This window comes from Rhinoderma darwinii, chromosome 5 (assembly GCF_050947455.1).
Source record: "Rhinoderma darwinii isolate aRhiDar2 chromosome 5, aRhiDar2.hap1, whole genome shotgun sequence".
NCBI lineage: Eukaryota > Metazoa > Chordata > Amphibia > Anura > Rhinodermatidae > Rhinoderma > Rhinoderma darwinii.
The window spans coordinates 242680303-242698428 of NC_134691.1; the positions used below are offsets into that span (position 1 = coordinate 242680303).

General features: G+C 41.7%; 1 protein-coding gene across 3 annotated transcripts in view; it reads left to right on the forward strand.

Moving 5' to 3' along the window:
* Nucleotides 1-444: 444 nt before the first annotated feature.
* The window catches only part of UPP1 (uridine phosphorylase 1), a 209764-nt gene continuing 192082 nt past the window's right edge, over nucleotides 445-18126 (forward strand). The window contains exon 1 of one of the 3 annotated variants that reach the window (XM_075828559.1): nucleotides 445-487. The gene's annotated coding sequence lies outside the window, so the exon portion shown is untranslated. The other 2 variants (XM_075828557.1, XM_075828558.1) reach the window with 2 other exon arrangements.

Genomic DNA, 18126 nt, shown 5'->3' on the forward strand with positions numbered 1-18126 from the left:
GGATACTGTTGTTCCGTCTCAATTGCTGGTCGTCCTGCTGGATATTCAAGTTTTGTATATAACCCCCATCATCCCTGTATATATGTAATCCCCATCAGCCCTGTATATATGTAATCCTCATCAGTCCTGTATATATGTAATCCTTATCATCCCTGTATATAACCCCATCAATCCTGTATATAATCCCATCATCCCTGTATATAACCCCCATCATCCCTGTATATATGTAATCCCCATCAGCCATGTATATATGTAATCCTCATCATCCCTGTATATATGTAATCCTCATAATCCCTGTATAAACCGTTGGGGCGGGCGGCACGTTTAGGACAATGTACAGTGCAGGGAGCTGGGTGACTGTAATTAGAGTAGGGAATGACCCTGTGTACATAGAGGGGCTTGGCAGTATGCAAATAGCTGAGATGCTGTAGAGGAAGGGGGGGGGATGCAACTGTCTCCTCAGATGCAGCAAGGGATCATGAGTATGGTGAGTTACAAGACAGGAACAGAAGCAAGGGATGTAAACAAACAGCAAGAGCAGCAGTGACGATTAAGGAGCAGCAGTGACGATTGAGATCAAACAGAAACTGGTTAGAAGGTTAGTAGGAGGTTTTAGGGAAGACAAACCAAGGCTGGGGGACACTTTTTAGAACATATTTTTTCCCTGGCCAACCCCTTTAACTGTAAACCAGAGCCGCAGTATTGTGAGGAGGTAACTGTATGCATATATAATGTCCCTATATACAGGGCGTGTGTTATGTGGAGACAATTAGCTGGGTGTACGTGGGTGGCAGTGTTATAGCTTCCTGTGACTCAGGTGACAACATCCCTCTGGGTGTGCCAGTGAGTGACATTGCTATTACTGGGATACACTGCAGTTTCGGGGCTCTGTAAAGCAGTGCTGAGGTGAACACAAGGTCACTGCTGCCTGCCAAACTTCTGCTCGGAAGAGGTAAGGTGCTTCCCATATTTCTCAAGCAGGGCTTTGACTGCATTATTATAAGGCCTGATTCACACGAGCTCTGCGCATCTCGGACGTGAAAAACTGCAGTTTTTCACGTCCGAGGTGCATCCGTGCTCAGCGCTGTGGGACGGGATGTCACGCATCCCCCATAGTTGAGAGTCTATGGAGGGATGCGAGAAATGATAGAACATGTCCTATTTTCCCACGGACCCTTCACACGGTCCATTGAAACAACGGCTGTGTGAACGGCCACATTGAATTACATACAGTGAAGGAAATAAGTATTTGATCCCTTTCTGATTTTGTAAGTTTGCCCACTGTCAAAGACATGAACAGTCTAGAATTTTTAGGCTAGGTTAATTTTACCAGTGAGAGATAGATTATATTTAAAAAAAACCTGAAAATCACATTGTCAAAATTATATATATTTATTTGCATTGTGCACAGAGAAATAAGTATTTGATCCCTTTGGCAAACAAGACTTAATACTTGGTGGCAAAACCCTTGTTGGCAAGCACAGAAGTCAGACTTTTTTTGTAGTTGATGATGAGGTTTGCACACATGTTAGATGGAATTTTGGCCCACTCCTCTTTGCAGATCATCTGTAAATCATTAAGATTTCGAGGCTGTCGCTTGGCAACTCGGATCTTCAGCTCCCTCCATAAGTTTTCGATGGGATTAAGGTCTCGAGACTGGCTAGGCCACTCCATGACCTTAATGTGCTTCTTTTTGAGCCACTCCTTTGTTGCCTTGGCTGTATGTTTCGGGTCATTGTCGTGCTGGAAGACCCAGCCACGAGCCATTTTTAATGTCCTGGTGGAGAGAAGGAGGTTGTCACTCAGGATTTGACGGTACATGGCTCCATCCATTCTCCCATTGATGCGGTGAAGTAGTCCTGTGCCCTTAGCAGAGAAACACCCCCAAAAACATAATGTTTCCACCTCCATGCTTGACAGTGGGGACGGTGTTCTTTGGGTCATAGGCAGCATTTCTCTTTCTCCAAACACGGCGAGTTGAGTTAATGCCAAAGAGCTAAATTTTAGTCTCATTTGACCACAGCACCTTCTCCCAATCACTCTCATAATCATCCAGATGTTCATTTGCAAACTTCAGACGGGCCTGTACATGTGCCTTCTTGAGCAGGGGGACCTTGCTGGCACTGCAGCATTTTAATCCATTACGGCGTAATGTGTTACCAATGGTTTTCTTGGTGACTGTGGTCCCAGCTGCCTTGAGATCATTAACAAGTTCCCCCCGTGTAGTTTTCAGCTGAGCTCTCACCTTCCTCAGGATCAAGGATACCCCATGAGGTGAGATTTTGCATGGAGCCCCATGTCGATTGACTGTCATTTTGTATGTCTTCCATTTTCTTACTATTGCACCAACAGTTGTCTCCTTCTCACCCAGCGTCTTACTTATGGTTTTGTAGCCCATTCCAGCCTTGTGCAGGTCTATGATCTTGTCCCTGACATCCTTAGAAAGCTCTTTGGTCTTGCCCATGTTGTAGAGGTTAGAGTCAGACTGATTAATTGAGTCTGTGGACAGGAGTCTTTTATACAGGTGACCATTTAAGACAGCTGTCTTTAATGCAGGCACCAAGTTGATTTGGAGCGTGTAACTGGTCTGGAGGGGGCTGAACTCTTAACCCCTTGAGTACCCAGCTCATTTTGGCCTTGAGGACCAGACCCATTTTTTCAAATCTGACATGTATCACTTTATGTGGTAATAACTCCGGAATGCTTTTACCTATCCAATTGATTCTGAGATTGTTTTCTCGTGACATATTGTACTTTAGTTTAGTGCAAAAATTTGGTCGATAAATTCATTGCTTATTTGTGAAAAACACGAACATTTAATGAAAATATGAAGAAATTATGATTTTTACAATTTTAAATGTATCTGCTTGTAAAACAGATGGTAATACCACACAAAATAGTTACCAATTAACATCTCTCATATGTCTACTTTATGTTTGCATCGTTTTTTGAACATCCTTTTATTTTTCTATGACCTCACAAGGCTTAGAACTTTAGCAGCAATTTCTCATATTTTTAAGAAAATTTCAAAAAGCTATTTTTTCAGGGACGAGTTCAGTTCTGAAGTGGTTTTGAGTGCCCTATATATTAGAAACCCCCATAAAACACCCCATTTTGAAAACTGCACCCCTCAAAGTATCCAAAACAGCATTCAGAAAGTGTTTCAACCCTTTAGGCGTTTTACAGGAATTGAAGGAAAGTGGAGCTGAAATTTTCAAATTTCATTTTTTTTTACAAAATTCATATGTAATACATTTTCTTCTGTACCACAGAAGGTTTTACCTGAGAAACGCAACTCATTTTATTCAATTTATTGCCCAGATTCTGCAGTTTTTAGAAATATCCCAAATGTGGCCCTAGTGCGCTAATGGACTGAAACACAGGCCTCAGAAGCAAAGGAGCACCTCTTGGATTTTGGGGCCTCCTTTTTTTCAGAATATATTTTAGGCACCATGTCCGGTTTGAAGAGGTCTTGTGGTGCCAAAACAGTGGAAACCCCCAAAAGTGACCCCCATTTTTTAAACTACACCCCTCAGGGAATTTATCTAGGGGTATAGTTAGCATTTTGACCCCACAGGTATTTTGCTATATTTTCTGGAGTTAGTCTGTGAAAATGAAAATCTACTTTTTTTCTGGAAAAACTTAAAAATTTCTAATTTTTGCAAGAAATAAAAGGAGAGAAAGCACCCCAACATTTGTAAAGCAATTTCTCGCGATTACGGAAATACCCCATATTAGTTTATACCCCGTAATAAACTGCTGTTTGGACCCACAGCAGGGCTCAAAAGGGAAGGACCCCCATTTGGATTTTGGAGCTCTGATTTTACTGGAATGGTTTTCAGTGCCGTGTCACGTTTGCAACGCCCTGGAGGGACCTAAACAGTGGAATCCCACCAAAAGTGACCCCATTTTGGAAACTATACCCCTCAAGGAAATTTTCTAGTGGTATAGTTAGCATTTTGACCCCACAGGTTTTTTGCTGAATTTATTGGAATTAGTCTGTGAAGATGAAAAGAGACTTTTTTTTGGAAAAAACACAGAATTTTCTAATTTTTATAAGGAATAAAGGAGAAAAAGCACCTCAACATTTGTAAAGCAATTTCTCCTGATTACGGTAATACCCCATTATGTGGTAATAAACTGCTGTTTGGACCCACGGCAGGGCTCAGAAGGGACGGAGCACCATTTGGATTTTGCAGCTCAGATTTTGCTGAATTGGTTTCTGGGGACCATGTCGCATTTGCAGAGTCCCTGAAGTACCAGTACAGTAGAAATTCCCCAGATGTGATCCCAATTTGGAGACTATACCCCTGAAAGAATTAAATTAGAGGTGTAGTGAGCATTTTGAGCCCTCAGGTGTTTTATAGATTTTATAATAATCCAGTATTGCCTAATCTTTGACTTCTTCACTAGCCCCATATGTAGCACAGACCCCAAAATGTCATTGTTTTCGCTGCATTTACAGGGTCTACCAATGGGGGCTGCAAATGATGACGTGGGGTTTTAGGTGAAGAACTGCTGCACATATAAAATTAGTCTGGGCCGTCGTTTTGCATTATTGCGTTCCAAGAGTCAGAACTTTTTATTTTTCCGTTGACTAGCTGTGTGAGTGCTTGATTTTCATGGAACGAGCTGTCGTTTTTATTAGTATCATTTTGGGGTACATGCGATAATTTGATCAGTTTTTATTCCATTTTTTCTGAGGTGAGGAGACCAAATACCAGAAATTCTTTCACTATTTTTTTTATAATTTTTTACCGGCGTTCTCTGTGCAGTATAAACACCATGTTTACTTTATTCTGCGGTTTGATACGATTATGGCAATACCAAATTTATATAGTTTTTATATGTTTTACTACTTTTACAAAAGAAAAAAAACTTTTTTCTAAATGAAATGTTTTAGTGTCACCATGTCCTGAGAGCCATAACTTTTTTATTTTTTTGTCGACGGAGCTTTGTGAGTGCTTGTTTTTTGCGTGACACACTGTAGTTTTTATTGGTACCATGTTTGGCTACGCGCAACTTTTTGAACACTTTTTATTCCATTTTTTTGGAAACAACGTGACCAAAAAAGGAAATTCTGCCATTGTTTTTTATGGTATTTTTTTTACGGTGTTCACCGTGCGGGATAAATAATATGATATTTTTTTAGGTCACGCCGATACGAACGCGGCGATACCTATTATGTCTAGTTTTTGTCTTTTTTTTCATTTTTTTTCTAATTATAAAGGGCTTGATCAGGGAAACAAGGCGATTATTGTTTTTATTACGTAAAACTTGTATATTTATTTATCTAAAACTTTTTTTTTACTTTTTTTTCACTTTTTATTTTACACATACTAGGGGACTGGAAGATCTGATCTTCTGATCCCCTGCACAATACACTGCACTACTTCTGTATGTACTGATGTAGTGCAGTGTATTGTAACTGTCACTTTACAACTGACAGTTGAGCCTATTACGTCCTGCCTTGGGCAGGACCTAATAGGCTCCCGTACCTGGCAACCAGGAAGCCGTTGCTAGGCTTCCTGGTTGCCATTGCAACCATCAGAAACCCGCGATTTTTCGCGGGGGTGGGCAATGGGGTGCAGAGGGAGCCCCCTCCCTCTGTATCAATCACTTAAATGCCGCTGTCGCTATTGACAGCGGCATTTAAGGGGTTAAACTACAGCGATCGGAGAGGACAGTGATCGCTGTAGTTGCAGTGGGATGTCGGCTGTATATTACAGCCGACATCCAATGAAGATGGAGCGAGCACATCTCCTGTGCCCGCTTCATCCTCAGGGCGTTACTATACGCCCATTTTCAGGAAGGGGTTAATAAAAATAGTGGTTTTTTTTTTTACACCGCTTTCTCTGATCTCCTCACGTATCTCACAGAAGTGAGGAGATCAGAGAAAGTGACAGGAGCTTTCTCCTGCAGACGAAGGTACGCTGGAATAAGCGGCCAGCGACGTACTATTACGGCGAAGGTACGCAAGGGGTTAATGGTTGGTAGGGGATAAAATACTTATTTCTCTGTGCACAATGCAAATAAATATATATAATTTTGACAATGTGATTTTCTGTTTTTTTTAAATATAATCTATCTCTCACTGGTAAAATTAACCTAGCCTAAAAATTCTAGACTGTTCATGACTTTGACAGTGGGCAAACTTACAAAATCAGCAAGGGATCAAATACTTATTTCCTTCACTGTAGGTCCGTGGGACGGCCGCTGTTTCAATGGCCGTCCCACGGACATGTAACACGTTCGTGTGAATCAGGCCTAATGTTATGACCGCTTCCAGGATGACTCCAGCGAGCACTAGAGGCATAATATTTAGTGTATATGTACAGAGGCGTAGCTAGGTTCTCCTGCACCCGGGGCAAAGATTCAGATTGGCGCCCCCCCCCCCCATTTGTTTCCCGACATCTCCTTTCCCCTCGCCATGTTTTCTTTCCCTACCTATCAATGAGGTGTAATTTTTTTTTCACTATTCTTTTAATGTAACTCGAGTATAAAAGCATTTCTACATTTTACAAGCGATGTAATTCTATAATGTAATTAACATAAAAATAAACTAAAAGAAAATAAATTAAATAGGCCACACACAGCCTCCTGTAGATAGCGCCACACAGCCCCCCTTGTAGATAGTGCCACACACAGCCCGCTGCCCCTTTGTAAATAGCGCCACACTCCCCCCCCCTTGTAAATAGTGCCACATTCCCCCCTTGTAAATAGCGCCACACCCCCCCCCCTTGTAAATAACGCCACACTCCCCCCCCTAGTAAATAGCGCCACACTCCCCCCCCCCTTGTACTTAGCGCCACACTGTGAACAGACCGGTGAGCGGTAGGCTACCGCTACCACTCTCCGCTCTGCCTGGTGTTACTTACCGGAGAAGCCGAGGTCATTCGGCGCAGGCAGCGGCGGAGTTCCTTCTGACTAGGGTCGGTGACAGCCAGGGCCGGCCTTGGCTTGGATGGTGTCCTGTGCGGGACTCTCTATTGCCGCCCCCTACACAAACCAGAAATTAACCACATATATGGACACGCTGGAACATATATACTGTACATACATAAAGACAGATATTTAGACATACAGACAAATATACATACACACATTCTGGAATACATACATACAGGTAAATATATAGACATACAGACACATATACACACACACACACACACACACACACACACCGGCAGATAAACACACAGTCAGGAACATATACAAATACATAAAAGGCACAAATGTACAAGCACAAAGACATATTCACAAATAGACCCATATATACCCACACAGGCACATATGTACACAGCACAGATAATGTAGTAGTGTTGCCTGCAGTCCTATGTAACACCACAGATAACACAGTGATAACTCTCTGAGTACAGATAGTAGTGTTACCTGCAGTCCTATGTAACACCACAGATAACACAGTGATAATTCTCTGAGTACAGATAATATAGTTATGTCACCTGAAGTCCTATGTAACACCACAGATAAAAGTGATAGCTCTCTGAGTACAGATAATGTAGTAGTGTTACCTGCAGTCCTATGTAACACCACAGATAACAGTGATAGCTCTCTGAGTACAGATAATGTAGTAGCTGTTGCCTGCAGTCCTATGTAACATCACAGATAACACACAGTGATAACTCTCTGAGTACAGATAATGATGTAGATGTAAGAGACAAACACATGCAGAAACACAGACAGACACACACACACACACACACACACACTGTAACATATACACATACAAACACACACTGTATACACACTACATACACACACAAACACACAGACACTCACCATGTCTCCTTGCTGACAGGTCAGGACGGGCTGAGGGCGGAGCTTCCTCTCTGCTTCTCGGCGTGTGTAGCACAAAGCACAGAGTAGAGGCAGATGCTGGGAGGCTGCAGCACGGGAGTAGACCTGTCCCCTGACCTGAGTCTCATCTGACCTCATGTCACTGATGTGAGGTCAGGTGACAAGTCAGGTGACTGGACTAGTCCACTCCCTGGCCATCACAGACCCCAGTCAGAACGCCGTAATTTACTGGCTCTTCCTAAAGCTGCTGCAGGTGTCCGACATACGGGGCGCCTGTCATCAGCGATCAGCTGATCTTCGGCGCCCCCCCCTTTCCTACCACTGGGTTGCGCCCGGGGCACATGCCCCGCCTGCCCCCCCCCTAGCTACGCCCCTGATATGTACATAGCTGTCCCGGATCCGGCGGGACAGTCCCGGTTTCTCACCGATGTCCCGCAGTCCAGGGCAGTCTGCAAAATGTCCCGCTGGGTGCTGCAGCTGATCGCTGCTGACAGGCTGCCTGCATGCCAGAGGACTGCAGCAGCGATCAGCATCAGAAGAAGGCAGGAGTCTTGCGGCGGTGTGCTGACTGGGCTCGATTCCAGCCCGGGAATGGACCACTTTAGTCATCTGACCTGTCACCTGACCTCAACGGTCAGGTGACAGGTCATATGACTGGACTGGTCCACTCCCGGGCCGGTATCAACACCAGTGAGAATGCTGCTCCAAGACTCCTGCCTTCTTCTGACTGTGAGTGACGTCAAAGCAGAGCAGAGAGAGCTCTCCGCTCTGGCGGCATTGTGGCACAAAGTAGAAGGGGGTTGTGTGCCGCTATGTACAAGGGGGAAGGGTGGTTGTGTGGCGCTATGTACAAGAGGGGGCTGTGTGTGGCGCTATCTACAGGGGGGCTGTGTGTGGAGCTATCTACAGGGGGAGCTGTGTGTGGCGCTATCTATAGGGGGGCTGTGTATGGCGCTATCCACAGGGGGGCTGTGTGTAGAGCTAACTACAGGGGAGGCTGTGTGTGGCGCTATCTACAGGGGGGCTGTGTGTGGTGCTATCTACAGGGGGGCTGTGTGTGTCGCTATCTACAGGGGGCTGTGTGTGGAGCTATCTACAGGGGCTGTGTTTGGAGCTATCTACAGGGGGGCTGTGTGTGGAGCTATCTACAGGGGGGCTGTGTGTGGAGCTATCTACAGGGGGGCTGTTTGTGGAGTTATCTACAGAGGGTCTGTGTGTAGAGCAATCTACAAGGGAGCTCTGGTGGATGATTTTTCCCTTGACCGGTAGCAGAGTTACACAACTGGAAAATAAAAATCCCCATCATGTAACTCTGCTACCTGTCAATTGAAAATTCATCAACCACAGGGTCTCCCTCTTGACTTTCAGGGTATGTTCACACGGCTTATTTACGGACGTAATTCGGGCATTTTACTCCTCGATTTACGTCCGAAAATGCGCCTCGATAGCATTGGCAAACATCTGCCCATTGAAAGCAATGGGCTGACGTTTGTCTGTTCACACGAGGCGTATATTTACGCGTCGCTGTCAAAAGACGGCGCGTAAATAGACGCCCGCGCCAAAGAAGTGTCATGTCACTTCTTCAGACGTAAATGGAGCCGTTTTCCATGGACTCCATGGAAAACCTGCTCCAGTTACGTCCGTAAGGGACGCGGCGTTCAGCGACTGCACATGCCGTTACGGCTGAAATGACGGGGCTGTTTTCTCCTGGAAACAGCCCCGTAATTTCGGCCGTAACGGACGCTGTCGTGTGAACATACCCTCATTGTTCTCAGCCTTTTGGTCTTTCCTGCAACTGCTGCCATGATGAGCAAATGTTATACCCAAGTTAGGAAAAGTAACACAAAGACGATATAACCGGATCCATAATATCGGTGATATCCATAGTTTTTTTTTTGTAAGTCTAGAGATCCGCAGTGAGAATATGATCTTGTTATTTGAAGAAGGATGTGGCCGTGATTTGATGTGTTTATGCGGGAAATTGGGCGTGGTTACGGGCGTGGCTTAAAAATGTCCCTCTTTTACTAATTCAAAAGTTGGGATGTATGTATGTATGTATGTATGATTTCCCTCAGAGCACAGTTCAGTATTGGCATGGTAGAGATATTCAGACCATAGTTCTGTGGGGTTCGTGTGAGAAACATTTTATCCAAATGGCAAAATTATGTTAGAAAGCTGTTGTAAGAAATGCACCTATCATACAGACTTCCCTCTAGCCGAATTGATGTCATGTCTGTGTAAACATTTGCCACAAATGCCACCATTCTCAGCATCTTATAAACGGCACAGTATAATGGTCATAGATACTACGAGTGTTAAAGGGTTATTCCCATCTACAAAAATCGAGCTATTAAGCTCACCCTTCTAAAATTAATAATTTTTTTAATTTTTATAATTACCTGTCTTTAGCCCAGCGATGTCGTTTTCGGGATATTCTTTCTTCTTCTCGCTGTCCGTCCTTCTTTGTTTGTAGCTCGTTGTCTAGGGATCCGGCCACCACTATTTACCTTTAGCAGTGGCCGCGCATGCGCAATGATATCCGCTCCGTCCTTAGGAGAGGATGTCATTTCTAGCATGAACGCGCATATCGGCGCATGCGCATTAGATGCCGGGCCGGCCACGAGTCAGGACGAGAAGTCAGCGGTTCACTGAAGGTATGTATCTTTGTGTTAGTGTGTTTGTTTGTGTGTGTGTGTGTGTGTGTGTGTGTGTGTGTGTGTGTGTGTGTGTGTGTGTGTGTGTATATATGTATATGTGCATATGTGCATATGTGTGAAGGGTGCCTTGGTGTTTCATTTCCCGGTGTGTTCGTATCTACCAGGCTTACCATGCCTGGTTGAGACGAACATTCTCTATCTAACTACAGTATCTAGCGATGTCGGGAGCGCGCACACTGCAGAACGCTTGATTGACATCGAGCCACTCACGCCCCTTTTTAGAAAAGATAACCAGCACTAGCTGAGTTATCAAGTTTAAAAAAAATTTTGTTAGGGAATTCATTTTTAAAAAATTTGAACAGCAAATGTTTTTTTTATTTAATTTCAGCTTAGAATGTCTAAAAAAAAAAAAATTGTACTCAACTTGGGAATAACCCTTTAAGCTTATCAGGAAAGTGGCAGACATGGAAATGTTTCCGTGAAAAATAAAATTTGTATCACCGGAAATGCCGAGCATCTGCATTGCCTAACATATATTTTTCTCAGATGATAGTAAAGTAGCTTAGAATAAGTATTATGTCTGATGTTGTTATTGCCATAGTCAAAACGATTAATGATCATAAAATCGTTTGGGTAATTAAGAATAATCTCCACGTCCTATAGCCAGCTTCATACATGACTGCTAAAGTAAATAATTCACTTCCCAAATTTTTTCACATTCATAGCCACTTCATATAATATTCTAGAGAATGACATAAATAGCAATTTCCTAACATAATGTTATAAAAATTACTGTTTTGGGCCAAATTCTCACTGTGTTCTTATGTTTATTTTCTGCAGTACCACTTTAAATGTTCCCGCCGAGCATATGTCCACACATACAGTGAAGGAAATAAGTATTTGATCCCTTGCTGATTTTGTAAGTTTGCCCACTGTCAAAGACATGAACAGTCTAGAATTTTTAGGCTAGGTTAATTTTACCAGTGAGAGATAGATTATATAAAAAAAAAAAAAAAAAAAAAAAATCACATAGTCAAAATTATATATATTTATTTGCATTGTGCACAGAGAAATAAGTATTTGATCCCTTTGGCAAACAAGACTTAATACTTGGTGGCAAAAGCCTTGCTGGCAAGCACAGCAGTCAGATATCTTTAGTAGTTGATGATGAGGTTTGCACACATGTTAGATGGAATTTTGGCCCACTCCTCTTTGCAGATCATCTGTAAATCATTAAGATTTCGAGGCTGTCGCTTGGCAACTCGGATCTTCAGCTCCCTCCATAAGTTTTCGATGGGATTAAGGTCTGGAGACTGGCTAGGCCACTCCATGACCTTAATGTGCTTCTTTTTGAGCCACTCCTTCGTTGCCTTGGCTGTATGTTTCAGGTAATTGTCGTGCTGGAAGACCCAGCCACGAGCCATTTTTAATGTCCTGGTGGAGGGAAGGAGGTTGTCACTCAGGATTTGACGGTACATGGCTCCATCCATTCTCCCATTGATGCGGTGAAGTAGTCCTGTGCCCTTAGCAGAGAAACACCCCCAAAACATAATGTTTCCACCTCCATGCTTGACAGTGGGGACGGTGTTCTTTGGGTCATAGGCAGCATTTCTCTTCCTCCAAAAACGGCGAGTTGAGTTAATGCCAAAGAGCTCAATTTTAGTCTCATCTGACCACAGCACCTTCTCCCAATCACTCTCAGAATCATCCAGATGTTCATTTGCAAACTTCAGACGGGCCTGTACATGTGCCTTCTTGAGCACGGGGACCTTGCGGGCACTGCAGGATTTTAATCCATTACGGCGTAATGTGTTACCAATGGTTTTCTTGGTGACTGTGGTCCCAGCTGCCTTGAGATCATTAACAAGTTCCCCCCGTGTAGTTTTCGGCTGAGCTCTCACCTTCCTCAGGATCAAGGATACCCCACGAGGTGAGATTTTGCATGGAGCCCCAGATCGATGTCGATTGACAGTCATTTTGTATGTCTTCCATTTTCTTACTATTGCACCAACAGTTGTCTCCTTCTCACCCAGCGTCTTACTTATGGTTTTGTAGCCCATTCCAGCCTTGTGCAGGTCTATGATCTTGTCCCTGACATCCTTAGAAAGCTCTTTGGTCTTGCCCATGTTGTAGAGGTTAGAGTCAGACTGATTAATTGAGTCTGTGGACAGGAGTCTTTTATACAGGTGACCATGTAAGACAGCTGTCTTTAATGCAGGCACCAAGTTGATTTGGAGCGTGTAACTGCTCTGGAGGAGGCTGAACTCTTAATGCTTGGTAGGGGATCAAATACTTATTTCTCTGTGCACAATGCAAATAAATACAGTGGAGGAAATAAGTATTTGATCCCTTGCTGATTTTGTAAGTTTGCCCACTGTCAAAGTCATGAACAGTCTAGAATTTTTAGGCTAGGTTAATTTTACCAGTGAGAGATAGATTATATTAAAAAAAAAAAAGAAAATCACATTGTCAAAATTATATATATTTATTTGCATTGTGCACAGAGAAATAAGTATTTGAAGGTGGGGGTTTTCTTCATACGTAACCCTCTTGGAATCATATCTTTTGTGCAGTAATTTTTTAAAGTTGTAAGATCCCACCAGACCTTTGCTTCATGGATCATTGATTTTTCTAGTGTATGAAAAAGTTCTTGCATTTCGTAGCAGTTTTCCTTCATGTTATCCATGGTGCCAAAAACTTTTCACCACCTTCAAATATTCGGAAGCTTTTAGTACCGAATGGAATCAGACCCTTTCTGACTGTTCTCTAAAATTGATGAAATTAATCATCTCACAAGAAGAACAAAAATTAATAGAACTTAAAGAGGCTCTGTCACCAGATTTTGTAACCCCTATCTGCTATTGCAGCAGATAGGCGCTGCAATGTAGATTACAGTAACGTTTTTATTTTTAAAAAACGAGCATTTTTGGCCAAGTTATGACCATTTTCGTATTTATGCAAATGAGGCTTGCAAAAGTACAACTGGGCGTGTTGAAAAATAAAAGTACAACTGGGCGTGTATTATGTGTGTTACATTGGGGTGTGTTTACTACTTTTACTAGCTGGGCGTTCTGATGAGAAGTATCATCCACTTCTCTTCAGAACGCCCAGCTTCTGGCAGTGCAGATCTGTGACGTCACTCACAGGTCCTGCATCGTGTCGGCACCAGAGGCTACAGATGATTCTGCAGCAGCATCAGCATTTGCAGGTAAGTAGCTACATCGACTTACCTGCAAACGCCGATGCTGCTGCAGAATCATCTGTAGCCTCTGGTGCCGACATGATGCAGGACCTGTGAGTGACGTCACAGCGTGATCTCTGGAGAACACGGCTGTGTCTTCACTGCCAGAAGCTGGGCGTTGTGAAGAGAAGTGGATGACACTTCTATACACAACGCCCAGCTAGTAAAAGTAGTAAACACGCCCCGATGTACGCACATAATACACGCCAAGTTGTACTTTTACTTTTCAACACGCCCAGTTGTACTTTTGCAAGCCTCATTTGCATAAATACGAAAATGGTCATAACTTGGCCAAAAATGCTCGTTTTTTAAAAATAAAAACGTTACTGTAATCTACATAGCAGCGCCTATCTGCTGCAATAGCAGATAGGGGTTGCAAAATCTGGTGACAGAGCCTCTTTAAAGACGAAATCTCAATAACTAAAAGAAAGTTGGAGCCCTTTGCCAGCTCACCAAATTATGTCACACTAGAAACACGGACCTCTAACAGCATTGATAAAGTTGACAAGTCAATGGCAGAAATAAAAAGAACCAAGTTCCAAAGAGATTTACGGGACTATGCCAACAAAGAGGTTTACGACTGGAGTAACAGGGGGAGGAACCATAACAAATTCAGACCGATTCTAAAACAACGTAAAAACCCAGGAAGATATGGTCAACATCAGCACAGAGTAAGCTTCAGTTCCACTGAGCTTGATTCGGGAGATGGTGAACGAGAAGATACAGATTGTGACAATTCCAGAGAAAGACCAAAAAATAACTCCAGATTTGACAAAAAATATATGTCAAAAAACGAGGCAGGAGGGGCGGCCGTAAACACAAATCCTGTAGATCAAGAACAGAGCGTTCGCCCCCGTACCCGCAGGAACTACAATCCAATTTAAACATTACCAATCTCTCCACAACCAATCTCACAGAAGAACAATCTGAAGTCTTATCTCTAGGCCTTAATTTTGCACCAACCCAAAATTTCAACCTGTTCAGCACACTACTGGATGTCAATAAATTCGTTAGAAATCTAACCGTAAAAAGACACTTCCATAGCAACGAGTTGAATACAATGGAAATGAATGAGTGTTCAGAAACAACAATTGCTCATACAAATACAGAACCTCATTCACAAACAAAAGTTACGGAAATAGAAGACTCTCTTGAACATCCACTATCTTTCCAAGAATCAAAGACTCTATTATGTCTGGAAACCTTAGACACTGAAACCCCAAACAAGGAAGTACACACTTCAACCAACTTCAAAACCATCAACTCCAAATTCTACCCGATCTCATCAAGGACTGAGACAATGGATCGCTTCCAAATATCCATAGAAAAGGACCTACAACAACTATCTGAGTCCATAAATAATGAGAGGAGAAAAACCAATTTCCCAAGTAAATTGAAAAAAGCAACAAAATCACTTGAAGATAACAAGGATCTAATCATCAAGAAATCGGACAAGGGAGGCAGTATTGCAATTATGAATAGGGAAGATTACAAAACGCAGATTGACAAATTACTATCGGACCAATGCACCTATAAATTATTAAAACAAAATCCAGTAAATAGTTTTCAAAAAGAAATAAAAAACCTGATAAAGGTAGGATTAGATAGTGGTTCCCTCACACCAAAGCAAGCAGAATACATGTTTGTTGAACACCCTATTACACCAATACTGCATGCCCTGCCTAAAACCCATAAAAACATTACGCCTCCCCCCATGCGACCAATAGTGTCGGGAATAGGGTCTTTCTCTGAAAAAACCTCTGAATGGTTAGACTCCCTCTTACAACCTATTGCACAAAATACGCCAGGTTTTTTGAAAGACACCAAAGATGTCCTACGTGCATTTAGAAATAAAATATGGTCAAAGGAATACACATGGCTAACTTGTGATGTCACATCCCTATACACGAGTATACCTCACAACGTAGCTCATATTGCCATGAAACATCATCTGAACAAACATAGTAACTACAGTGAACCATTACAAATATACATTTTGGAAATCCTCACTTTCTTAATGACACACAATTACTTCCAATTCGACACAAAATACTATCTCCAATTAAAAGGGGTTTCAATGGGGGCAAAATTTTCCCCGTCCTTGGCGAACTTGGTCATGGCGTGGTGGGAAGAACAAACTATTTTTTCCACAAGCAATCCATCTGGAGAAAATATCAATTGGTATGGCAGATACATCGATGACCTCCTGTTCATCTGGGAGGGAGATGTATCTGCCATCCAAGGCTTCGTGGATTTCCTCAATTCCAATGACTATAATCTCAGATTCACACATGCATTCGACAAAACCAGCATCATATTTTTGGATCTGGAATTGATGGGGGAAGATGGTACCCAGATACACACAAAAACCTACAGAAAACCAACAGCTAGCAACACCATCTTACATGCGGGTAGCAACCACTCTAAACAGACCATTGTTTCAATTCCAGTGGGTGAATTATGCAGAGCAAAGCGCAACTGCAGTTCAGATACGCAATTCACTATAGAAAAACAACATATACACAGTAGACTATCTAACAGGGGATACCCACGTTGGTCCCTAGATAGAGCAGACAAGGCAATTGCCAAGAAAAACAGGGACACCCTTTTGTCCCAAAACAAAAGCCCAAAATCAACATCCAATACACCCACATTAGTCCTGCAACAAAGCAGTCAATTCAACAGCATAAAAAGGATCGTGAACAAACACTTACCTATGCTCAAAGAAGATCTGATCTTGGAAGACATCCTCAAAAATGGGTGTAGAATAGCCGCACGTCGAGCTCCATCGTTGGCCACGACACTTTCTCCATCTTTCTTCAGCCCTATTAAAATAAAAGGTTCATGGTTGGAACAAAAAGGTTTCTTCAAGTGTGGAAATAATCCCTGTAAAGTGTGCTCATATGCAACACCCAAAAAGGTTTTCTCAAACTCAACTAATACCGGCACATATACCATCAATAATTACATTAACTGTAACTCTGACTCGGTTATATATATAATTGAATGCACAGCATGCGACTTGAAATATATAGGGTGTACCAACAGAAAGTTTAAAACAAGAATTCTAGAACATCTTGGCTACATCTGCAACCCAAATATTGTCAATACCTCAAATGTAGCCAAACATTTCATATCTCAACATAATAGAACAATAAATAGCTTTTCTTGTTATGCCATTGAGAAAATACACAACCCCAAAAGAGGTGGGGATATCAAACACATAACACAGACAAGAGAAGCCTCCTGGATCTTCAGACTTCAAACAAGGGTCCCCAAAGGTTTAAATTTAAGAAAAGACCTCATGTTTCATTATTAACTTCAATAATACAGCTTATGCCTTCCCTTGATACCATTCGTAACGTCTAGTAAACTAGTTTAAGTTATATTGGGCTTTGTGCCAACCTAGTATTCTCCAGCTTAATAGATCTAAAGTTATTCCAAAATTATATATTCCTGGTGGGACATTACTAATCCCAAAGAAACATCGCATTTAAGCAACTAACAAGTAATAACAATATACAAAAAATATAAAAATCAATAAAAATTAATACAGCATTTTATAAATAAAAAATAGAAAATCAAATACAATAATACAAAATAAAAAATAACAAAAGAATAAACAGACCATTGTCGTCTGATCCTGATTTAACCCGATTATTATTTTCTATATAGTCGTTCGAATCCATTACCAATAAGGATATAAGTACCTTCTACCATAGTCAAACGGCATTTTTCAAAAATACATAAATTGACAAATTTATAACAAGATGCCACGGAAATAATTTCAATCTGGAGCTATATAGCAGGTTACAACGTTAGGACTAAATAAAACATCCAACGGTCCGATTTTCCGTACATTAGGTCCAAAAATGCACATATATATATCTTTCAACATTGAAAACAGCGCTGTTAAATAAAAATACAAATGAGCTTATAAAATGAATAACATAATTTATCGATTCATCTGGAAATATTCCTAAAGCCCTAATCTATAAAGCATGCTAGTTTTTCTCCCAATATAATCAACGAATAAAAAACTAAAAAATAAACCTGAAAATCCAAAAATTGAAATAAGAATAAACAAAAATTTATAAGAAAAAAACAGTTTTTTGTTATTTTAAATGTACGTCTCTCTGATTCATCTTATTATTTAAACAATTAATTATCCATCGTTCTCTACCTAAATCAATAGCAGGCGTCATCTCACTTTTCAAGCCAGTCTTCCGTTTTTTTGTGTTTCTCAGGTCATCACAGAACGAAATATTTTTGGAGAATTTTTTTTCGCTAAACAATTTTTAGAATGAAATGACAATTGAGTATTATATAGTTACCTTATAGGAGCCACATTGAAACAAAATTTCTTGATTTTCTTTCCTTTCCTGTGTATAAACACGGAGCCATCTGTTC